This window comes from Taudactylus pleione, unplaced genomic scaffold (assembly GCF_031769625.1).
Source record: "Taudactylus pleione unplaced genomic scaffold, aTauple2 ptg000053l, whole genome shotgun sequence".
NCBI classification, from domain to species: domain Eukaryota; kingdom Metazoa; phylum Chordata; class Amphibia; order Anura; family Myobatrachidae; genus Taudactylus; species Taudactylus pleione.
In genome coordinates, this window is record NW_028284455.1 from 4,802,834 (window position 1) to 4,829,791 (window position 26,958).

General features: G+C 38.8%; 1 long non-coding RNA gene across 2 annotated transcripts in view; it reads left to right on the forward strand.

The window, feature by feature from the left end:
* The window catches only part of LOC148535258 (uncharacterized), a 211,642-nt gene that overhangs the window by 73,549 nt on the left and 111,135 nt on the right, over positions 1-26,958 (forward strand). For both annotated transcript variants that reach the window (XR_015875746.1, XR_015875740.1), the window contains one exon: positions 18,698-18,878. This is a non-coding gene — a long non-coding RNA (uncharacterized LOC148535258). The remainder of the gene's footprint in view (positions 1-18,697; positions 18,879-26,958) is intronic.

A 26,958-nucleotide genomic window follows, 5' to 3' on the forward strand; every position in this document is an offset into this window, starting at 1 on the left:
GTGGGATTGTTGTGGTGACTGAATGGAAAGATTGTGGGCACTGAGTGGGATGTGTGTGCCACATAACTACTCAGACCTCAGTTGCATAGACTTGTGTGTATTCCAATGAGCAAACAATTCTGTGAATTAGCAGCTCCACCATTTTGTGAGTTACAGCAATGTCACGTCCATTAAGGCGTCAGCCTTAGTGATCGGAATTTCATTGCTTTTTTAAGTTTGAGTGGCAGAAATTCAGTAGGTTTTGTGAAATTTCAGATCATGTTTAAGAAGCCTTAACGGGACATATGAAACCGTAAGTTTTTTTTGTCTATGGGATATATACATATACATATATATACAGTGTATATATATATATATATATATATACATATGCTGTATGTGTGTGTGTGTGTGTATATATATATATATATATATATATATATATATATTATAACACTTAGGTGTGCGGTCACGCTCGGATATATATGGTGCATGAGGGTGAATTCAACTACACAAGGAGTGTGTAAATCAGAGAATGACCACCCAAGTCTACTGTGGTTGGGGAGATGGAACATTATGATCAAAAGTGATTGAGAGAGCAGAATTACACATTTTCTCAAAGCAGTAAAGGAACCCAAGTAGTAGTGACTGTTTAGTTGTTATTACCATGGTACTTTTTTGACAATATAATATATAGGGGTCTATTTATCGAGCAGTGAAAAGTGTGCAGAAGTGAACCAGTGGAGAAGTTTGAATGTTACATTTATTAATTACATGTAATATGAGTAATATTTGAAATGTCATTTATTTTCGTGATTTCTAACCAGATACCGAGACAGGAGCTGCGAGGCAAGACCCAGCAGCTATGCAGAGAATTAAGAATTTAAGGCATAAAAAGAAAATTTCACAATTCTGCAAAAAAATATTGTCAGGCTCAGTTACTGTAAAATCAAGTACATATAATATAAGGACTATGCATAAAGTTACTATAGTACTATAGTTAAGTAGAGCTAACTAAAAAACAAAACAAAAATAGGTGAAGCTGAATAGTAGCATACTGGTGACATTTCCCAGTATTTCTGCTAGCTGGCACGCAATGCTATCAACTTCATGTACAGTAGTAGATTATATTTTTGGGTGCGTTCATATAATATGCTTGTTATGCATGCTACAAGGGGTAAGGTTTTCCCTCTTACTGCTAAACTATAGTTAGCTGCATTCAGACAATGAAGAAGATGGTGTGACAGAGTGATTTTAAAAATATACTTTATTTTAAGAATCCTTGACTTTTGGACTTTAGGACCATACGACCAATTGGGACAGGATGCCCTCTGAACTACAATTCCTCCAACAGTTATCTGATGACATTGAAACAACTGCAAGGAGACTGGAAGGTATCACATATTAGCAAAAAAAAGTGTGTAAGTGTTCTCCTTAGTATGAGCACTGATGGAATACTTGTTCCCCATTCTTCATGATCCAAGATCTTCTCTATGGGCCTGATTCAGATATGGATGCAATGGCGATGCTTACGTTGTTGAGCAGTGTCAGATTGGGGCATGAAGGGCCCACCAAGGAATGCAGTGGTAAGGGCCCAAGCTTAGGGGGTGTGGCCAGACACAAGAGGGGGTATGGCCAGCCACCAGAGAGGGACTTGGCAGGACAAACAAAGAACGGGGTTCCTGTATAAAGGAGGGGACAGAGATATCTCATGATCACTCACATTGATTGGCAGGTGGGCTTAACTTGCCGTAGTTTCCATGAAGGAGGGGACTGGGGTGTGTCTGGATCACCCACTTTTATCGGCAGGAGGGCGAATCTTGGTGTAGTTCCAAAACCAAGCACCCAAGTTTATCCATGATCCTCCTCCACAAAGTTACTGACCCCTAGAGGAGGGAGTGGGGCTCACCGGGGATTTCCCCTGTAAACCTGTGGGCCAGTCCAACCCTGCTGTTGAGTGATTATCAGTATCTGCGCATGTGTCTGAGTTGCACTGCGAAAGCATCACGTTCCATTACTAACATCACTCGCAGTGAGGATTATTTGCAAAATTAGTTACAGGCATAAATCATTTGTGAGCGGCAATGTGGGGGTGGTGACCCATATACAGACATGTCGTGGCTATTTTCGGGGTGTGTCTGAGCCTGCACCTATGATCCCGTATGCAGTAAGCTATGGTGTCTCAGTTCTCACGACCATTCTGTGCTACCATAGGGTTACTTAGAAGGCCACCAACTGATCTATGACTGATGCTGCATCTTTGTATGCAAATGCTTGTATTTGCAAAGCTGTCGGTGGGTATCTCAATATAATTCCAGACCACGGTAAAATTTGCATATTTTCGCACAGGTGCTGCATGCAAGTTTGCAGCTCCACAGGATTGTGGAGACAGTTTATTTTCAGATCAGCCATCTCCGCACCAGGGAAATGTTGAATTGCTCCGGTGAACTTGTATCCAACACTGCTACTTGCAGTGAGTTGAATACTTAATTATCGGGAGCTACGCGGCCCCCGATAATTAACATAATAAATGGACCCCCTGGTGTCATTCTGAAGTTTGGAAACTATTTGGATATTATCCATTAATGCCAATACAGTGATCTCAATTAACCCGTTAGTGTTATAAGGTCAATTCCAAATAACTTAAAGTCCATCATTTTATAGTAAGAACGATTAATTACTAATGGAGAACACTGGAAAAATTCACCCAAAAATCAGATCAAAGTTCCCATGAATCATAAAGAATACAAAAGACGCAGCAGCAATTATGCTAAGAGCGCACAACTCTGAATCAGGCCCTAAGTTTGCAAAGTTGCATCTGAATAAAACATAAGACATCAGGGAAAATGTCCTTTGGGCAACATTTCTCAAACATGATGTAACGCATAATAACCTAATACAGAAAGCTATTACTTCAAGTTATTGCTGCTAAAGGTGGTTGTGCAAGCTACTGAGTCACCATCACAGTCAAAAATTCATATAGGCTTAACGGTGTAGATGAACTAAATTCCTACGGGGAACTTCTGATCCAACCATAAATGAAATGGGGCTCAAAAACCACTCAAGTTGCCCTCTACAGATCTATTGGCAACAATACTGGAACAAAAAAACTTTGTATACCAACATTAACAGATGAACTTTTTTGAAGACATTAAAGAATATCAAAGATAAATTAATGTACTATGGGGCAAAATTACATCTAAAACTGTGCATTTAAATTACTTTAAGGGGTCTATTTACTAAGACTTGGATGGAGATAAAGTGAATGGAGATAAAGTGTCAGCCCACCAGCTCCTAACTGTCATTTTACAAACACAGCCTGTAAACATGGGAGTTAGGAGCTGATTGGCTGGTACTTTATCTCCATTCACTTTCTACATCCAAGGCTTAGTAAATAGAGCCTAGTATGACACATTTGTTTGCATATATAAGCATATACACTTGCACATCATTTACAGATATTAACAAAAAATAACATGGGAATGTTTACCTGTCTTTGCTAAAGCTGGGTACACACCATACAACACACTGTGTACGAATACGGCATTGCGACTTTCTAAGCTATTAGGGGTTGTAATTGTATGCTTTTGTTCTAGGAAAATACTCCTGACAAATAATTAATTATATCAGGACTTCTGTCAATGACTTCTGTGTCAACATACACTCCTAAGCACTATTAAACTTTCTGCACGTATACAAGGGTTTTAAAACATTCTGTAGCAAAGAGCAAAAATTACATCTAACACTATTAAAAATAATACATTTTTAATGTATTACAATACCATAATATAAAATAATTGAGGTATGTATAAGTTGAACCTAAAAATAAATTTGAGGAACAACTTTAAGACCAGATAAAAAATAATTGGTTCGTATCTTCAATTAAAGTCTACACTTCTACATTTCAAAGGTTTTGCATCTGTAAAGCCTCTTGTCAACTGTAACAGTGCTCTTGGGGATAGATCAATATAATTAACAATACATAGTATTCTAATTAAAATAAGATGAGCGATCTTTTAATGATAATTCCTACATCAACATTATCTGTCTGCAATATATTCATAAGATAATTGGTTAGATATTTGAAATTATTTATGTGTATTTTTTTCTGAAAATAAACAATTTTAGGTAGCGTCCTGCATAGATAAGGATATGCAACCAAGAACATTTCTATTGTAACAAGTCAAACTGTGTAGAATAGCTGAAATATCTTGTATCAGAACATAGCGTTAGAAAGTAAGTTATTCTGAAGGAAAGACACCATTATTATAGTTAAACTTGTCAGTGTGACATGCAAAAGAGATTACCGTATTAGAGGGTGTTTATATATCAGGTTCACATAGGATGTATGAGTTCTCAAAAGATCCTTACTACATCTATATCATCATCATCATCATCATCATCATCATCATCATCATCATCAATGTGTGTAGTTACATTAACAATGCAATTCTTCAAATATGATTTCAGATATAATTGCTGTCATAATATAAAAGTCTGTAATAGATTTCTAAACTCCAATAAATAAAGCATAACAAAGCCCCTAGTATATATTTAAAGATGGAAGAGCAATACATGACCTTTGTGTAAATCACATAACAACAACAACAGCATAGCACTACATATTATATTGTTCTAGACATGATGAGAATTATTGTTGCCCTACAATTAATTGAAAGCAAGCCTATTAATCTGCAAATTAGTTTAGCTCACTAAGGTCGTTGCTAGGATATTGCAGCAGGTGTCAAGACCCCATATAAAACGCAGTTATGTTATGTATTTAATTTTAAATGTAATTTGATTTATAACAGTGCATTTGATATGATTAATGGATAATTTAACCTAAAATTATTTTGTAGGTAATGTCCTCCACCTAGCAGATGCCCTATTCCAGGGACCTCTAAATCAAACTTTGCGGTGGAACAGGCCATTTCACTAGCATAGAAAATTATATTTGAGTTTGGCATTTGCTTTACTGTAACATTGGATTCCAATCCTAACTTTATTTGTTAGTGTGTAATTCACTGGATTATCTCCTATGACAAGAACTAATTGCTCTGTTTAATGTGTTTGCGGTAGGACTAATAATAATAATAATAATAATAACTTTATGTTATTTATGTAGCACCTTTCTCACAATAGGAATCAAAGTCAGATGTGAATTTATAATGAATGCAGGGTCTGCGGTGCACATGGGCTCTGTACCCCCTGCGCCCAAAGTATACTTACCTTGCTCCAGTAAGCGGGTCCCTCTTCTGCCATCTTCTCAGTGACATATTCGGGAAGATGGAGCTGCGCAGTGAAAGGAAAGACTGGCACTGTGCCGGAACCTTTGCTCTCTTGTGTGCATGGGCGATCTTCCGAATAGTATTGGGAAGATGGCTCCGCATAGGAGGAGGCCCGCTTTACTTGCTGGAGTAAGGTAAGATGTGGGAATGGCAGGCCTGCTGATCAGAGGAGGGGGCACACTGCACAAGGGTCTCCTCGGGTGTTAATATGCCCCTGGGCAAACTGCTTTACACTTGAATTTAAGAAAAATTAGGCATTCAGGATGTATTTTCTTTTTTCTAAGAAACTAAAGGGTCCTTAATGAAATGCTTGAATAAACAGGTAAGTCTTGAGTCTGTTCCTGAAGGATTCTAGAGTGTGCAAAGAAGTGGGTTCCAGAGAGTCAGAGCCGCAAAGCTAAAAGCTCGACATATTAATCCAGGGAGATCCTAGGTACTGCTGATATTCATTCATTTGCAGATCAAAGTAAGTGGGTGGGGGTGTAAGGAAGCAGAAGCTGTATTATGGATTCTTGTTATGTAGGGCTTTGAAAGCCAGTAAACCAATCTTAATATAGATTTGCCATTTTACAAGCAACCAATGAAGGGAGTAGAAAATGGGTCTTATGTGGCAGTAATAAGGTCTCTCTTGCTGCATTTTTTATCAGCTGATTCTGCACATGTTCAGTGTATTGCAATTCTCTGAAGTAGAAATGTGCACAGACCGCTGTGGTTTGAAAAAAAAAAAGTAAGTTGGACCTGTTTTTGTTCTTATAATATATATTAACATCAATAACATTCATTTTTCCAGTCATTTCCAGTCAATTTCGACAACCTCACAGCTCACAATATTATATAATTTTCACCAATACTGGCCAAGGGCTACAATGAGCTGACTGGCTTTACTAAGTGACAGAACAGCGGCACAGACACATGGCAGCACTGGCATCACTAGGGAGGTGCGGGCCGCACCTGGTGAAACCATCCGAGGGGGTGACACCAAAATAGCAGCGCTACTCTGCTATTTTGGTGTCCCCCTGTCTGATGGTGTCACCGAGAAGCCAGAATGCGGAGAGAGGCAGAGGAGAGACTGTGGGCTGCCCCAGCAGCTGCAGGAGTGCTGAGTAAGCCCACTGTGTGCCAAGAACAGGGGATGGTAATGCCCCCAAGATCAACATACTTAAGGGTGCATGGCTTCATGGAGTGATGCTACGCCCCCTTCTGCTAAGCCACACTTCTATTTCCCGTGTTCGCAGCCAGGTGCCATACCTGGTGTCACCCAGGTAAGTGACGCCTCTGCATGGCAGTTTAAAAGAATATAGCACATCTATGGAAAACAATTGAAAGTGCAGCTTACAGAACTTCAAATTTTCTTCTAACAAACAGACACAAGAGCCTGTTTGCACTGAATTGCATGTGCTAGTTAGTGTCTGACAAACAAACATACACAGTGACAAAAATGTCTGGTCTTTAACATGCTACCCACCCACTCCATCTACCTACAACTCTCTTTAATTGCCGCTAGTATGTAGCATTAGAGCATGAACTACAGCCAACACCCTATCCATGCACTCTTCTGTGAGAAATGGAACCTGAAATCACGAGGGACGGACATACATGCGATCCAAAACATGCAAGATCCAGTTTTGAGATCAGAGATCTTAACTTGGCAGGACTTTGATCTACTCGGAACCCCAAAGTGATCCAAGTCGGGACAAGATTCAACTCTGGTGTGTTCTGCTTTCAGCAAAACTGAACCATTCTTCTGTACTTTGAATCCCGAGCATAAGTTCAGTTGGTTGGTTGGTTAACTTGTATTCTTATCCTTTGATGGCAAGCTCCAATCATAGAATATCAGTTTTATTGGAATAGAGTCACAGCCAACTTGCACTCATCCACACATTTCATCAATGTTGACCTTATCAATATCATCATGATCATTGTCAACATGATGAATATATTGACATGTTACATGTTGACATTATGACTTTATGTCGACATTCAAACTGTTGACAAAATATACCAACCCTGTCAATACACTCCATTAGAAGCTTGGTTGAGGCAGGGTCCAGATCAAAGGTGGAGGTATGCAATCTAAGGGTAATTTCAACAATGTCTTCTAAATCCAGGGGGCCAAGCTAGTCCAAGAAGAGAGATGGCTTACATTTGCTGGTGTGGAGCTTTGACACTCAATTGATGGCATGGTTGGGAATCAAGCCCAGGTGGAGGATACTGTATCTGCAAATAACTTTGCATACTCATTGCATCTTGACTGAAAAGAGTTATACATGCTGCTTGAAAAGCATCTCCACCATAAGGAAAAGCAGAGTTGGACGGTTGTTTGCTGCCATGATCTCACTTTTTTTGCAAGAGATTGTGAATTGGTTTTCTTCAAAATGCTTTTGCCAGATTACGGCCAAATTCTGCTAGCAAACATGCAAAATTGGCCAGCTAAAATTTGCTCATCTCGCGCAGTGACTCAGTATAGACAGTCAGAACCATGGTATATGAGGGACTGATAAAATAGTTGGTCTGACAAGCTGTAGTCCAAAGTATGGAGTGAGCAGTCAGACAGAGGTTAGACCCAAGATAGGTAGTTATTAGCTAGGCCATAGGTCAGTAACAGTATGTCAGTATATAAAACAATAATCACTGGCAAAGTAAAAGTTACCAGAAAATACAGATAAAGAATCATCTTTGGAACTGAGAAGGTGGAATTGTCTAACAGTCTGACCACTGATAAAGAACTCTACTTTTACCAGTAGCTGTGTCTTTTCCTCTGAAGACAATGCCTTAAGTATTCTGACTTACATAGAACAGTAACTCAGACCTACATCAAGGCAAGCAAAGGTGACTGTCCTGGGATAGTGAAAAACAGTGGAACCACAAGGTGACCCAGTGTCAAGAGCAGTACAGGATAAAAGGGTTCAAAGATGAAAAAATAGGGAAAACTAGAACAAAGCAAAGCAAAAAGAAGACAGTGGCATATACACAACTTATTCTATACACCAGAAAAGCAAACACTAAGAGAGATCAGGACCAAAACCACAGCTACTGTATACTACAGAAGCAAAAACTGTTCTAAGAAGACCAAGGTACAGTATAGAATAGGACAAGGGCATTGCTACAAAATGCACCACCAAGTCCCTGACCAGGATGCCCACTTGCTTCAGCAGATCAAATTAAAAATAATTGCACAGCAGTAACATATTATATATTTCTTCTAATATGAATTTTTATTTAACACTGTATAGAAAAAACATCTTGACATATGCTTACATTTATAGAAGCTATGAGCAACAATTTGGAAAAATAAAAGCCTATAGAAAAAAATATATATATTTGGATTGCTATGTACACTACTTATAAATTCACAGCATCTGACATTGTGATTTACTGACATGTTTTTGACAAGTTTATATACTTACAGTGCATTAACTTAATGCATTAAAATAATCAGTCAGCTTAACATAATTGCTTGTCTTGCTGTCATATTAATTTTAAATAAAACACTGTAAAAAAAGAGGGAAGTCCAGGAAATAAGAAGAGTACAAGGCAATTACAGGTTGAGTCTCCCATATCCAAAATGCTTGGGACCAGAGATATTTTGGATAACGGAATATTCCGTAATTTGGAATATTTGCATAAAATAATGAAATATCTTTGGAATGGGACACAAATCTAATTACAGAATGCATTTATGTGTTATATACACCTAATACACATAGCCTGAAGGTCATTTTATACTATATTTTTTATAATTTTCTGCATCAAAAAAGTTTGTTTAAATACATGAAATTCATTTATGTTTTCTATACACCTTATACACACAGCCTGAAGGTTATTTTATACAATATTTTTAATAATTTGTGATTTAAACAAAGTTTATGTACATTAAACCATCAGAAAGCAAAAGTTTCACTTTCTCAGTCATGCTAAAAATATTCCGTATTTCGGAATATTCCGTATTTCGGAATATTTGGATATGGGAGACTCAACCTGTATTGGATTTACTCTTAAGGAAAATTTGAGGTCTGGTTGATATTAGGAAAAAATATAGCTCATTGTCAAGCATTAAGACACTGAGCAGTTGATGGCTTTGCCTGGGCATTAAAAACCTCCCTTTGATTCTTTACTTAACCTTAAGACTAAAATAAAGACCAGGAGACATGACTGGTGTAAAAGAGGTAATAGCTCTATGAATTCAATCAGATAAGAAAAGAGGGATGGGTAAGAAAGTATTGCACCCAGACAGCTCCATTACTTTTTGAGGTGGCCATACACTCCCGATGCACCTGAGATATCCACTTCCACTTCCCTTCAAAATACTGGTGTCTCCTGCAAGGAAAATATCCAGGCATCCCCCACAGGTTGTGACAAACTCACTGTAATTCAATGGAGAAGTGCTCCACAAAAACCTTTGTGCCACCTGTGGTAGCTGAAGAGCAATGGTTTCCCACCAAGCTGGTCCTCCCCTGTTAAAACAAAACACCAAAATCCACATTCAACAACACATAAAAAAGTAAAAGGGTGCGCAGACAGGAATCCACACTACAAAGAAGAAGAAACTGTCCTTGCATACCAATATATCATCTCAAAAACTGTCCTCTCACATCCTATTTGTCAATCTTCCAAAGACACACTCTATAGTATACTGATAAAAAAAACAGAATATTCCTGAACTCTTCCCCAACCCTGGTGCTTGTTCATCATCAGGTTAGTAGATCCCTCTGCTCTCTATAATATCAATACAAATGTGAGTTATTCACTCATTCACCTAGATTTAATAAATATATACAGTAGATATTTAGATGGATGAAAGGATGGACAGATGGAAAAATACATAGATAGACTGATGGACCACCCACTCCTAAAGATAACCCAAATCATGTTTCCCTATTATTTATATGTGTTGTTCTATGATCCTTTGTATGTTCTATTATCCTTTGTATGTTCACAGTAAAATATCAGATTTCCTTAAGACTGTCCCCAGCACAGCCTTTCCCAAGGGTGAACTAAGCATCTTTTTGCCACTGTACCCTCTATATTTTGTTCTCAGTTGACTATTGGAGATGCAATTGCAAGGGGCCAGGAGTGACAGGGAAGCTTGCCAATTAAGCTGATCCCAGGAATGAACAGCCTCTGATTTACAGACAGAGGCAGGTTGTGTCCAGAATTATCAGGTTAGTCATATTAAAGAGGAGCACAAAGAGAATATGCCTGGGTTCCACTTTTCTTAAGGGGCAAACTGGTGTGCACAATGTCCCCACCCCCGCCCTCTACTTCCTCTTTCCTCCTCCTCTCCTCATTCGCCACCTTCCTCCATTGTGTCTAACTCAGCCTACCCACCTGTCATGACATTCCCTTTTCTCCCTTCCTACCCTTTACTTCACTTCCCCATACTGTTATTTTCTCCCTGCCAGCCAGATGCAGGGGCCATGTGGAGCAGTGACAGTGCTGCCTACAGGGCTCTATGCTCTGTGCAGCAGCACTGCTTGCACACCCCTAGTTACAGCCCTGCCCCTTACCATGTATGCCTCTGCTCTCTTTCTCTTGTGTGCCTCTGCTTTCTTGGCATGTGTACCTCCATCCCCCAATTATGTATGTGTATTTCTGTCTTTTTGCCATGAGTGCCACTGCCCCCTCCCCATGTCTGCCCTTACCTGAATCCCTATGGGTGCCTCTGCCCACGTGTTCCTCTGCCTTTGCTCCCTTGTCCATGTGTGTCTCTGCCTCCCCCCATTGTGTATTTGTATCTCTTGTTTTATATCTACTTCCTTCTTTCTCCACTTTTGTGTGCCTTTCATGTTATGTGATCCACTGTATTCCTGTCTTTCTTCTAGTATTTTTTCTCCCTCCTCTATTGTTTGTGTGCCTACAGTATGTCTCCACAATTAAGATGTCTGTCCATTTCTTTATCATTCCTTTGCAAGTATGTCTCACTTTGTCACCTCATCCCATCTGTTCACCTATCCAAATCTTATCCCCCTTTTTTTCTCCCACCTGCCCAACCACTCTATTTCCTCTAATACTACACCTTCTACCCTCTTGTCTGCCACATCTCCCCCTCTTAATGACCTTATATCCTTCTCTTCTGGATGCAACAGGATGCTAATAGTTGATCAGAAGTGTTGCGGATGAAATGATGTCCAACTGTGTTGAGCCTAAGGATGGCAGGAAGACACAATTTTCCTTAATTTACATGATATAAATCATTAGATTTTATATATATATGAAGACATTGACTATTGGCTTGTTTTTGTCATACCCTGAGTGCCGCACTTCTGGAGTCTGTGTATATATATATATATATATATATATATATTCTGAAGCTCAGAAAGATGGGAGTTGAAGAGTTGGACAACCATTATTATGGTAGTCAGAAGTGGGGAAGGGGGTTTGCCGTCAGTAGTATGAGAGCTCATATGTTCTCTTTGACTTACTTTAATCTGATCATTTAAAGTGTTGTAGAAGATTTTGTTAATTATCCAAGAGGACGGGGAACTGAATACATTGGTGTCAGCAAAAGATATCAAATGTCAACAAATTAGTTTGCACATAAAGCATTGTAACCATAACTGAAAACAATGCACATTCCTCATACAAGAGTAGAAAGCGATAACTTATTGTATTTATTTATTTATTACTATAATCTGCACAGCACACTTGATATGTTATTGTAAATACAAAAAAGTATATTGATTTGTAAAGTTATTGCCATTTGTTGAGGCACGTTATTTAAGCATTTGGTCTGAGGGCAGGATTGCGAGATTTTGTTAATGACCAACATACACCTTTGTTTGAATGGATAAGAAATAACAATACGAACCAAGTTGGTGCTATAAATGACACCAAAGCAAGCTGTGTAAGGAGGTTGTGAGCCTCCCAAGTAGGTACTGGATATAACAATATGTCAAAGAGGTATACAGTGCTACAGGTGTAACACAAATAATTATTTAAAATATGCATATGGCTTGATAAAAAAAAACTTTCTGTTTATTTATTATAAGAATATATATGAATAATCATACTGATCTAGTAATCTTGTGCAATCAGAATAAAAATAATAAGATCATGAGTAATTTACCCAAATATAGAACTGTTAATATCCAAAAGTCATTAATCTAGATATAGAGCATCAATGGCTAATTTGTTGGAACTCAGGGACTGATTCAGATTTGGGAATAGAGTGAGAATTAGCACTTAACTGTGTACCTGGACAAACCATGTTGCAGTGCAAGGGGTGTAGATATATACATATTTTTGCATGTAGTGTAAATACTGGCTGCTTTTGTATGTAGCCCACAAATACTGCACAGCTTTATTATTACCCTGCACTTTAGATGTCAGTTTGGACACCACCCTCCCAAATCTAAATTTCTCTGCACATTTTAAATCAGCGCCACCTGCAGTGCAATGTGGTTTCACCAAGATGATCAGTTAGGTGCTAAATCTTACTCTATTTCCAAAGCTGAATCAGGCCCTCAGTCCTACTAGACCAGTATACAATGAGGAATAATATCACCAGAATTCAAATCTGCTTAATGTGTTTTGCTGAGATGAACCTCAGCTTCTTCAGAAGCAAGTGTTCTGAAGAAGCTGAGGGTCACCTCAGCAAAATGCATTAATCAGATTTTAATCCTGTGTTGAGACCTTTTTGGAATCCCCTTCATTGCAAGGGGCCAGTACTGCTCAAGGCATGTTGACAAATGTGCTATTGTTTTAATCAATAGAAAGGGTTATATGTGGATTAAGATATTTCAATTTGAAAAGCCCAATTACATACCTCAGCATTCTTCATTAAAAACTACGCTCCAAGTTGCAGCTAAAATAAGTAAAATTATTCCCGGATATGGAGCAGAAAGTGATGAGAGTGGATCTGGTTTAAATAAAGTAGCGTAGTGCAGAGTTAGACTTTGGATGGCACAGGTATGCAAGACAGAGGACCCCTCTATAGTCTAAAATTAAAAGCATTTTGTTCGTAATCATTCACAATAGAGACACTGCTGTATTGAAAGTGTTACTGCTGTATTAAAACCTTAGATGAGAAATTAATGTTTTTTTTCCCTTCTAAGATCTAGGAATAGCGCATTTAGATTAAGGAATATTGTAACATATAAAATTTCCTGTTCAAATTTGAGGAAAGGTATCTGGTTGGCTAAGGAGGTTTATTCTAAGAAGAGAATCTGTTGACTTGAGATGTGGCAGGGAATCAGACATATAAATGACTATAAGGCTATAAATTCTTCTTTTTTACAAAGTAGATGCAACTTCAGCAGATGAGTTTAATACATTTTATGCAAGTTTTGATGAGACTAATTTAATCCCTGCAGTGAAAATATGTATATCCCCTTCTGAGAGATGTTTGACCTTACATGTATTTGAAGTTACAGTAGGCAGTGTTTACACAAAAAGTGGATATTTTTACTAGGCTGTTTAATTTCTCATTAGTTTATTATTCCAATCTGTTTTAAAACTACTATGATTGTTGCCATCCTTACATCCTTGATGGTATCTGGTTTCAATGATTATTGTACCATTGCTCTCACTTCGTTAATAATGAAGTGCTTTAAGATCACCTTAAGAATGGTACCCCAGTGGGTTTTGACTATCATCAGTTTGCATACAGGCCAACTGATCCACCGAGGATGCTTTTCTTATGGTTCTCCACAAGGTCCTCTGACATTTAGAGATTAGGGACTTATACAGTACTGTATGCTAGGTTATTATTTGTGACTCACAGTTCTGCTTTCAATACTGTTATTCCTGCTGTGCTAATTAGCAAGCTTCAGGAGATTGGTTATAATGTGCCCATGTGTAATTGGCTGTTAGACTTCTTGATTGGTTGTCCGCATTTATGTCAAGATGGGTACTGCACTTTCATCTAGGTTTATAATAAATACAGAAGTGCCTCAAGGTGTGTTTTAAGCCCCTTTTACAGTATATTCATTGTATACATCTGATTGTATTTCATGCTCAGAGTCTAACTTAATTGTAAATTTGCAGATGACTCTACAGTACTGGGCCTGATAACTGGTGGGGACGAAGTGAGTTATAGGGAAGAGATCAAGCAACTTGTTAGGTGGGGGGATAATTGTTTGTTTTTAAATGGCAAGAAAACCAAGGAGGTAGATTTTAAGAGAGCTAGGAAAACTGCCTCACAGACGTTATTTTTGAATAGCATGGCGGTAGAGATGGTCAGTGGATTTAAGTTCTTAGGCATTGATCTTACAGATGATTTATTATAGTCTTCTCATATTTCAGCTGTAGTTGGGAAGGCTCAGCATCACCTTTTCTTTTTAAGAAGACTGCAGTCAGTGGGTTTACAAAACATATTCTTCTTATACATTTTTATAGCTGCTTAATTGAGATCATCTTAACTTATGCTATCACCGTGTGGTATGGAAATCCACTTGTTCTTACCATGAATCACATGGTGTGGTCAAAGCAGCTGAGAGAACCATTGGTCAATCTTTGCCAAAGTTGGAGGACTTTTTTGCTTGGAGGAGCTTAGTAAAAGCTAATATGATTATTATTGCTGATCCTAGTCACCGTTGTTGTGTCCCTTTTTTCCTTGATGTCCTCCAAGGAATGTTATACTTGCCTTAGATGCCATACTAGCAGGGTGCAGAATATTTTACTTCAATCTGTAATTGTTAGTTTAATTTTCTAATATTGTAGTATTTTATTTATTTTTATTGGAAATTGCAATGCATTTTATTTAATGCTTTTTTTTATTTTTTGACAATAAATAAATTGAATCTTGAGTGATTTAAATCTAGGTAGTAAAGAGGCAGCCAGAAAAATTCCATCATGAAAGGGGTTATTTATTTAACATGCATCCCAAATATATTAGCTGAAAAATAACGCCACTTTGTGAATATTACCAGTAATTAAATTCTCCCATAGGAGAGCTCTTACTGAGAGTTTGCAGCACTTAACCTTTCATTCACCTGCTCCCACAATCCTGAAACATATAAAACTCCTAAGTTAAACTGCATTGTAGTCCATATAAAATCCTCAGGGAAAAAATAAAGACCATTCCTACCATGAGCACATTCACCTAAACTTATGTCCAGTAAAGCAACTGGCACCGATTTGTTTCAGTAATCCCCCCATTCCACAGTTGAATTCTGTCCAACACCCAGGGAACTGTAGTGTCTCATTTGTCAATGTTTACCATTTCTGCTATTGTTCGGATGCTAAATCGACAGTCAATTTGAACAGTTTTCTCAATTTTTTCCACATTTTCATTTGTTTTTGATGTGCAAGGCCTTCCAGAACATTCATCATCTTTGACATCATCAAAACCATCACTAAGGGGTATATTTACTAAAGAGTTTTTAGAAGTGAATATGTTGCCTATAGCAACCAATCAGATTTTAGCTATTATCTTCTAGAAGGTGATAGTTAAATGTTAAGTAGAAACTGATTGGTTGCAATGGGCAACATCTCCATTTCTAAAAACTCTCAGTTTAGTAAATATACCCCTAAGTCTCAAATACAGGTGCACGTGACATACAATCTGCCCCATAAGACTCGGTTAGCATATGGAAAGATTTGGTGGACATTTTGTTCAATTTAACTAATTGTAGTGTGCAATATGGATTACCACAGCTTGAATTTGATAGAAGAGTACACATTTAGAACAAGTGTATAGTGTGATTATATTAAAAAGTCTATTTAGATATTCTGTGCAGCAAACGTACACTCCTTTGTCAACACGTTTCGTTCCTGCACAGAGCTTTTTAGTTCTTTGTATATTTGATAAATTTGTGCCATGGTCTATCATATTATGGTAATGTTTATTGAGTTATACCATCTTTATTCTGCTAGATAGACCAAATCCAAGGCACTAGCATTGTTTGAAGTGGGAGTTTCAATATGATAAACAATTTTTGCTGGCAGTATCTAGGATATAATTATTGATAAGGAAGTTCAAGATTGCTAAACCCTCATAGCCTTATCCTTTTTTGGTGTCAGTTTTTCTGGCTTTAGAGTATTGGTGGTAAATTGCAAAGGTGTCTGTTGATTCTTCAACAAAAGTCATTACAGTTAGAAAAGTTATGTGAAGCACAAATGCTGTTACTGTGGACTGTGGGCCTCATTCAGCATGGATCACAACTGCTAAAGCGGATGCAGATTGCCGGTTGTTGCAGACTGCGCATGTATATATATCGCAGTGTGCTTGTGCAAATTTATCACTGCGATTGTACTGTGATCATGCAGACCACGGAGAGCCATCACAGAGTGATTGACAGGCAGTGTGCATTTGGGGGTGGTGATGGGGGGTTAGTCGGCAAAACGCAGACTAGATTGGCTGTTTGAACGTGGTTGCATGGGCGTACGTAAATTATTAATTGCAATGGCATACACAGCTTGACTACTCACTGCGTACAATGAGGTTAGCAATTTCAGAATAAGGTCAGATCTGCTGTAATTCTGCATGAGGGACCGATGTTACTTGATAGTACCGATGTATATGCAGCACTGCAAGGTATTATGGATGTGAGATAGCGGCAGTGGGTGTCTCTATGCTGGCTGTGCAATGGCATTGCGATAGCATTCATTAGCATATTTTCACAGCGAGGCTGAATGCGTAATCACAGCTGCAATCACAATAACGGTCCACAGTGAATTAGGCCCTGTGTCATCCTGCCATTCATTACTTTAATTAGGGAAGGACGGCCCATATTTGCCTGTGTGCCATTGCTGAGGATATGACAGCTCTGGAACCCTGGAAAACGATCATTATTGATATCAACCTTCTACGAAAACACCATCTCTGCTCTTATGAGTGTGTAAATGTGTTGACACGTACAATGCTTTTTGGCTTGTACACAAATTTTGCTAAGCGGCCTGGCAATGTTGTTTCAAGACTTGAGTTATGTCAATAAAATTGAAAGTAGCACCCTGAAAACATTAAGCTACCTTTGGTAATCCTCTGCACCACACCCTATGTTGGAATACGGCAAAGAAAATGAGTACAATGCAAGTGATTTATTATATAGAATTAACATAATAATAACCCAGTAACGTTAATTAATACAAACCATGAATTATATTACTTTACTAATTGTCATGTTCAGTGATTTCAGCACTGGGCGGCAAATCATCTGTGTGCCAAAAGCTCTCTCCCATTATGTAAATAATTGTGATAGATAAAGAGAGAGAGAGAGAGAGAAAGAGAGATTTTTTTCATATGTTTATACAAAATGGTTCCTCTGAAAGAATGCATATTATTTAGCGACAGCACAAAAGTAAGAAGCATGTCAATCAGTTTAGAGACACCTAGAACTGAACAGAAACTGTGAAAATGTATTGGATCCTTCTGAGGCATCTAAAGTATTGTCATCACATCAGCTCAGTAATTGATACTGTACACTGGCTTTTCTATCAGGTGTTCATTTGAATGCAAAATATCCTGTGTACTCAACATTTTATATGATCAAATGATAAAGGTTTATACTGTGTATTGCAAAGTTGCAATTTTAATTAAATCTGAAACAAAACCGTAGATTCAAGACTGGCTATGATTTTATGCTTCAGGTATAATATTATAATATATTACATAACTTTGTACACTACTGTGCAAAAAATCTACTATTTTTTTTAAATTTATGATAAATTTTAATCTTTTATCTTCATCATTTATTTGTAATGCAGTAAAAAAAAGGGGGTTGCGTTTTGGGTTTGTGTATTTACGTTGTCCGATAAACTGGAATATCTTACTATGGACCTAATTCAGAGTTGGACGCTTTTGCCATCGCGGCTACGATCCAGTACACAGCTGCTATGCGAAAATCTGCAAATGTCACAGCCGCCAGGAGATGTATTGAGGCGCCTACCTGCGGCATTGCAAATCCCAGCATCTGCGTACAAAGACGCAGCATCAGTCGCAGATCATTAATTGTTAGCAGTCCTGAGTAACTCTGTGGTCATGCAGTATGGCCGTGGGAAATAAGATGCCGGAGCCATGTTTACTGCGTATGGGATCGCAGATTCAGGATGTGCAAAAATGTCCATAGTGGTCGCAACATACCTGCGTTTTTAATGGACAGTACCTGTTACCACCAGCAAATGCTCCCTGTCAATTACAGTGTGAACAAGTACTCACTGCGACGATTATGGTAATGTCCCTTGACACATGTGCAGATGACCGATAATTGCTTAACTGTGAAAACATCTGCATAGCGTACAACTCGGATCCAGGCCCAATATGGATTTATCCTTAGCTTGAATTTTTAGATGTGTAAATTGCCCTATTTAGGATGAATGCAGAGATTAATCAGAAATTCTGTAAATCAATTTTATGTACTGTAACTGTGTAGTGACACAATTGCTACAGCTTGCAAAATGCAATTTGAGATTTTAAATAAATTATCTTCTAATTATATTATTAAACAATATTATTACAGTAATAACCAAACTGCTATCAATTTTTTTTACAGAGAATTAAGCCTTGATATATGACCTGTGTCTGTCACATAAGGACTTATGATACATCTAAGCATCCCCAGGATATAACAAGGATACGTGTGCCCCAATAAGTGAGCTGTGAGGTGTAGAGGACATTGTCCCAGGAGTGAGCATTGTGCAGTGTGAAAGTTTGGAACTCAGAGGACTCAGAAGGTGAGAGGGACTGTCAAAGAAGAGACCTTGCTGTCTGGCTACTTTCTGTATAGCTTTGAAGAATAGTTTTTCTCTATCCTCCATATTTTTTTTCTTGCTAATTATACAGTTGCTGTTGTAGTTGCTCATGTAGATTTGTATGTACAGTATCTGCACCCTGAGTGTAAGTAAGGGGAGATGCATTCAGCTAGGAGCAAGGTGTACATCAGAATAACAATTGTGTATGCTCCCTCCCGATAAGAGAGTAGAAAATATGAGGGACGTCTTAAAACCCAAGGGCTCCATGTGCAATGGGGCTTCTCCTCAGAGCAGTGGGACCTGCATGTTGGTTTGGGGGTTAGAAGTGGTATGAGGAGCAATTGGTTGTACAATAAGTTTATTAGGGTCTGTAGTCATTATGGTATGCAGTTGGGTAGCCGGCGGACCTAATCCGGACAGCCGGCTTCCCGACTGTCATATCCTGGCAAGGGTCTAAAGACAGGCATCGATATGTCGACGCCTGTCATTAGACATATGCCGGGAGCCTGACGCCCGGCATCCTGATCGAAGGGACGCTGGGCACCGAGCACGGATAGCCGCGGGGAGGGGAGGGTTAGGATTAGGGTTCGAGGGGGGGATTTAGGATTAGGCACCTCCCGGGAGGTTAGGTTTAGGCTAGGGGAAGGGGGTTAGCGTTAGGCACCCCCAGGGGGTTAGGTTTAGGAATTTAGAGGGGGGATTAGGGAGGGTTAGGGTTAGGGGGTAGAAAAAGGTTAGTATATACTTATCTTTGACGATCGGGATTTCCTCCTCTGCTGGGATGCGTTGTCGGGATTCCAACCAATGATGAAATGTCGACATGATTACAATATAGACAATGTATTTTTCTGGTGAGCCTAACTCTAACCCTAACCACTAACCAGTGAAAATTCAATATAAAAATAGTTACATCATTGCTAACAGATAATCCAGATTCTGAATGTATTCCTATAAATCTCGCTCAATAACTACAAAGGTAATGATATTGGTTTCACGATAATATCGCTAAACATTCACAAGAAGGTGGGGCCTGATTCTTCTGTACATAGAGTCAGGTAGAGATTGCTATAAGTGGTTCTTTGCAGTGCGTTACACCAATATTGTTTTATCATTTAGAATAGGGCCATCTTATTTGAATATATCTTTCATAACTTCCACAGCACTTTACTGTCAATATAAGATTTTCAAAAGATCAGCTTCCTCTTTCATGCCATGCTCTACTGTTACTGATTGGTCCACTTTTTATTTTAGAAACAAAACATTTTTATTATTTACATAATACTATTTTTTCATTTGTCACTAAATTCAGGACCAAATAATAAAAAATCTTGTTGACCTTGTGGAAGGAAGTGAGGCACGCCAGTCAGCCGCTATAGAATAACTGGAAAGCATGTGCTAGATAGGAATCTGCTGATTTGCCAGTGATTAATGCAAATCAGCATAATGTACATCAAAACAACATGAATAGTAATCTTTGGTGGGCTCTTTCTAATTAAAGATGAATAGTGTCCCAGTTATTTCCTGGGGAAATCAACACTTATGTTTTTCTGACATAGAGCTTTGGACATATTTGCAGCACATTGTATCAGATATTGAATATATCCATTATGACTTACTGTTTTTTTTCCTAGTAAATTGCTTCTGAAGACTTTTCAGCCAAACATCCTCATTAGAATACACTCATTTTGCAATTCAATAATATGCATAATTTCCCCCACTGAACGTGTTAAATAAATGTCTCTGCCTAAATGCTCTAGGGCAAATTTAACTTATTATGTTAATGACTATTTGCCCTACTGAGAGAGCGTGTTCCATCATGATTCTCTAGTCTCATTCAGAAAGCTGAATAATGCCAATCTGCATGTACAAGCAAGCTGAGAATCAGCTGCACAAATTGCAGAGGACGACTGTGAGACCAGAGTGTTACTCAGCAGCCGAGTACAAGGAGTGCCGGAGGGAGACATTTTATAGTCTATATTAGACAATACTGATTTTGTCACAACAGCAAAGCAAGAAATATAGATGATTTAAATGTAATCAATAGATAAGAATTTAATTTATCTCAATATAACAAAGCTGGGTTATGCTTTATTTTAAATAATTTCATATATTTCCTTTTTCCTTACTCTTCGTTAACTTGTGCTAAAAGAGTTGTAATGTTTTTTTTTTTCACTATACAGTTTATACGGCATGTCGTTTAATGTTCTATTTGGAGAAAAATAAGAGAGCACTTGTGTAAAGAGAAGGCAATAGTGTGATAACATTATATATGGAGGCCCTAAAATGACAAGTGCACATACATCAAGTGAATAAATGAACAGTTTATCTTGGTGATGTCACTATAGGGAGCCTCAGGTAGCAAGACTGGTCTCAAGGGGAAAACTACCACTTATTGGTATAGTATTAAATGTAATGTGGCTGCTAAAGAGCTGAACGCTGAAGTTGGCTACAATTACCTACACATTGCATGCACAGAAATACCTACACTACCGTTCAAAAGTTTGGGGTCACCCAGACAATTACGTGTTTTACAAAACTGGCTTTTATTTATCAAATGAGTTGCAAAATGAATAGAACATATAGTCAAGACATTGCAAAGTTAGAAATAATGATTTTTATTTGAAATAATTATTTTGTCTTTCAAACTTTGCTTTTGTCAAAGAATGCTCCTTTTGCAGCAATTACAGTATTGCAGACCTTTGTCATTCTAGCTGTCATTCATGGTCAAGCTGCTCCCACAACAGCTCAATGGGATTGAGATCTGGTAACTGCGCTGGCCACTCCATTACAGATAGAATACCAGCTGCCTGCTTCTTCCCTAAATAGTTCTTGCATAATTTGGAGGTGTGCTTTGGGTAATTTTCCTGTTGGAGGAGGATATTGGCTCCAATCAAGTGCTGTCCACTGGGTATGGCATGACGTTGCAAAATGGAGTGATAGCCTTCCTTGTTCAAAATCCCTTTTACCTTGTACAAATCTCCCACGTTACCAGCACCAAAGCAGCCCCAGACCATCACATTACCTCCACCGTGCTTGACAGATGGCGTCAGGCACTCTTCCAGCATCTTTTCACTTGTTCTGTGTCTCACAAATGTTCTTTTGTGTGATCCAAACACCTCAAACTTCGATTCATCTGTCCATAACCCTTTTTTCCAATCTTCCTCGTCCAACGTCTATGTTCTTTTGCCCATATTAATCTTTTCCTTTTATTTGCCAGTCTCAGATATGGCTTTTTCTTGGCCACTCTGGTTAGAGCCTGTTTGTGCTGTTCACTGAAGGGAGTAGTAAACACCATTGTAGGAAATGTTCAGTTTCTTGGCAATTTCTCACATGGAATAGCCTTCATTTTTAAGAACAAGAATAGACTGTCAAGCTTCCCATGAAAGTTCTCTTTTTCTGGCCATTTGGAGAGTATAGTCAAACCCACAAATGTGATGCTCCAGATACTCAACTATCTCAAAGGAAGGCCAGTTTTATAGCTTCTCTAACGAGCAAACCCGTTTTCAGCTGTGCTAACATAATTGCACAAGGGTTTTCTAATTATCCATTAGTCTTCTAATGCACTTAGCAAACACAATGTACCATTAGAACACTGGAGTGATGGTTGCTGGAAATGGGCCTCTATACACCTATGTAGCTATTCCTTTAAAAACCAGACGTTTGCAGCTGGTATAGTCATTTACCACATTAACAATGTATAGAATGTATTTCTGATTAATTTAATGTTATCTTCATTGAAAAACACAGTGCTTTTCTTTCAAAAATATGGAAATTTCTAAGTGATCCCAAACTTGAACTGTAGTGTATGTATATTTGCCTGCGTGCAGAGTTGTAAACATCACTAGTCTTGGTGCAAAAGATCCTACTACACTATATACATATTTACACATACACTAAAATGCCCTCAACAAATTTACTAACATGCGAACACCCCATTAACACCCAGTTACCCCTTCAGCCACAAGGAGGGGCATCAAGAGCAGTGCAGGGCTGCGCGCTGGGGAGGGGGCGCTGTGAGCCCGTCAGCCAGTGCAAAGCCAGGGGTGGTGTGATTAGTGTGATCACTTCCCCCCCAGAGGCATAGGAGACTGCTGCGGCTGCTGCTTAGCAGCATCGAGAAGTATCCTACTGCAGCCCAGCACACAGCAGCATGTGCTGGGCAGCTGTGAAATAAGAGGGAGGGGGCGGCACTGAATCCGTGCCCCTTTTGCAAGCCTGGGCCCGGGTAAGTAGTACCTGTTCTCCCCTCCTCTCTGTGCCCCTGGCCACAAGTGCAGATGTGACAGAGATTGCGTACAACGCTGCATCACCTGTATTTGTTTACGCTCAGCTCTGGAGCATGCACAGAGAGAAACCACACAAGATCCATCCGCAAAACTAACTTTCGTTCAACATTGCGTCAGTGCCCAATCTATTTAACAAGTTGCATAGAAGTTTATCTGGAAAGTACTAGTGTGAGTAGAAAAGTTAAATCATTTTGTACATTGAAGTTGTTAGCAAAGTCAGCTGTTGCTCTATGTACATGGAACTGTCACCAGAAAGTGATTTGTCAGAAGAAAAAGTCCTTTCAAGTAACTGAAAACGTAATTAAGTCTGAGGATATACAGTATAATATACGTGGTTTTTTTTATGGATCGATAGAAGGCTAGGGGTAAAAAAGGGGTGGTATGTATTTAGATTACGAGTGTTGAATGACAGGGTTCATTAGCCTATTAGGTGTTAGCGGGAGGGGTTGTTAGACAGTCCATATAATAGGCAGAAGAGATTCCTTTTTTCCCTCTTCCGGGTTTGATCCCCCAGAGCATGGCTGGATAAGTGTTACATAGATTTGTCATTTCCTTTGCTAAATAATTACTGTCTATTCTCTGTTTTCTCCCTGCATCTTTATTTTCCTCAAATCTGTCACTTCTTTCCTCACAACTGTCTCTTTCTCACTCTTACCCACTTCACCCCTCTACCACCTCTTGCTGTCTCCTTTGCTACCTGCTCCCCCTGTAATTCCAGTTTTTCTCCCTCTCATCTCTGACACCTGCTGCCATGGCCCTGTCCCACTGCTATGCTCCCCCTCCCTGGTGTTTAGCGGTTGCTTCCTAACCTCCCAACACTATGGACGTTTCAGTGGATACTTGTGGAGTGCGGTCTTTACAGACCCGCACCACGGCATCACTGCCTGCAGCTTCGGGGGTTGCTGAGGTCATGACACATCCAGCACCCCCTCTTGCATTGCAGTTGTGTCAGATGAGGTGTGCCATGAGCCGCACCGGCACCTTTTGCCTTGCCATCCCAGTCACTGCGGCTCGCGTCCAGGCCCTGCATTACAGTTGTGTCAGGCAAGGATTGCCGTCAGTTGCACTGGCTCCTCCCCCTTGTAGCCGCTGCACCAGATGCTGCTTCTAAAAGGAATAAGCGCATACCATATGCAATTGTTAGCTAAACTTTGCAGGAATTCCTGCACCAGCTGCAAGTGGCATCTTATTACATAAGCCCCATATTTGATTGTTATCTGTATCACAGCTTGTGGATGAGGAAAGGTGGGTCCTGGCATCATACAGTTGACACATCCACTGCATCTAACACAACATGGTCATTGTTGTAGAGGAATCTGGCTGATTGGAATGAAAACCTGGTAATGTATGGGAGCAAATGACAATTGTCCATTTGCTCACAAACACTGGAAAATAGCCAAAAATGGTTGTTCAGACAATTTGGTTAAAACACACAAATTTAACCAATTTGAACAATTTTTTTGTCCTATTTTCAGTGTTTAAAACCATATGATCAACTGTCATTTGCTCCCATACTTTACCAGGTTTTCATTCCAATCAGCCAGATTGGACACATCTGACAGAAAATTGTATAGTGGATGGCCAGCTTAACAGAATCACTGAGTAGATTTTCAGTATCAGAGAGCAAACTGCCAGTGTTGAAAAGGAAGCTGTCAATGTCCTGGACAAATCTAGCAGTTCCAGAGTCCAGAGGGAATCCAGATCTGATTCAGAGGAGTCCAGACTCTGTCCAGGTATTCAGAGTTGACCAGATACAGCCTAGTGCTCCAGGTATCTCGAGTGAGCCAAGATCCTGCACAGGTGAACAAAGACAATTGAGTACTGATCCATTTGTCCACAAAAAGTCAGAATTTATAGATATTGTTCCAGATGCCTATTTTTGCTATGATCTCAACTATACATGGCCAAGTGAGAAGAATAATTGGAGAACCATAAAGGGATTTTCTTTTACCTAGTGTGTCCACAAGATCTCCACAACTGGTTTAGTCATGCACAGCACCATCCATTACAGTGGCTCATCTGAGCTAAAGGATTATTCCACTCCTAATCTTATTCACATATTTGTAGTGTTTATTGTTGGGACTACTTACCTCATTTTCACATATTTGTTCTCATTACTATTATTGGGAATTCACCCTCATACAGTATTTCTTTCTCTTCAAGACAGAAATACATTACACCTATTACTCCATCCTATAGTTAGATAAAGGAAAACTCTTTTCAAGAGGCACTCATGTAGTTATAACCAAAACTTAGCTTTCATTAATGCATCTAAAATTATATAAACAAACTACATAAGAAATATAATATGAATGTACATAACAATAATGTAGAAAACTCACACAGAGTTTGCCAAGGTTGGTCTCCACCAAGTGTAAATTAGGTGTATATTCCTTAAATTACTGATCAAATGTACTTCAAAAGTACTGTATAATAAAGTTTGCTGATTCAGCTGAAGTCATAGACCAAATATAATGTCTAAACCTAGCTCAGATACCTTAGAAGTATGAGTATCTCAGAATCGACCATACATATTCAGTAACAAATAGTAATTGAAAAATCTGTGCATATACTTTAGATTATATCTTATAATTATAATCAAGCATATTAAAGCAAAAGGACAGATAATGAATATAAATATTCAGTTTAATAAAAATGCAAAGAATAGTAAAGAGCAATTGGAAAAGTTACATAGATTGTGTTCAATTTCTACTGTTAATCATGTTCCTGCTGGCAGTGAATTGTCAATGAGAGTGCTGTGATGCCCTCCTCAATATGTAGAAGTAGGATCTGGATCTAATGTCAGCCTGGGGAAATGAATCCGAATTGTATGGAAAATAACCCCAAATAACTAATTAGGGTACAGATATATAGGGATACTGTATGTAACAGAGTAATCCCAGATTTGGCTGATAGGTTGCAATACAATATCCCTATGTCCACAAATGGTAAAGAAGAGTCCAATGACTATTTTAACACTCAGATATCAATCATATAATGTGTAGTCAAAAAGCAAAATATAACAATGTCAATAACATATGTAAACATAATTAAACATATAAATGGTCACTGCATCCTAGCCCAGAAATAGCTATAGTGAAATGTAGTAGTCTAATTAAAGCTTTAAAGCTCAAAGTCCACCAAAAACAGTTTGCTAAGGCAGATATAAATTATATAAACAATGTTAGCTCCCAAAAGGAGTCAGAAGTATAGTAAAGAGATAAGAAATAACTCTTTTCAAATGTGTCCCATATCTGCTTACAACTGTGTGCCCTAGGGCAGTGAACAACCAAGGAGAGTGCCAATACACACATCCCAGATAAAGCCTGCAAATGACGCTGGCTGTGGGGAGTTGAATTCCTATCTCAGCCAAGTCTCAGTAATATAGTGAAAGAAGGAAAAGAGAATACCTGCTGGAGAGTCTGCTGGAACACAGAGGAATCTCAGGTGGTCTGATGAAGTTTTAACCATGACTTGCTTGTTCACAGAGTCAGTTCTGGGATGTGAAACTAGGATAAGTATTAGTAATGATTCCCAATCAATCATGTTATGTTTTATGACTGATTGACAACCAATGGTGAGGACTGTCTCAGTGAATCTCCTTTGTAATAAGTCTGACTGACAAATATATTAGCCATAGTGAGTACATAGGATCATGTCCTGGGCAGTACAATATCTCCAGCAAGGCGAAGAGTAAACACAGACATGTTCAGATAAGATGTGACAGTGGCCCTGATTCAGAGCCGGATGCTCTGACAGAGCACTTGCTCTGAATC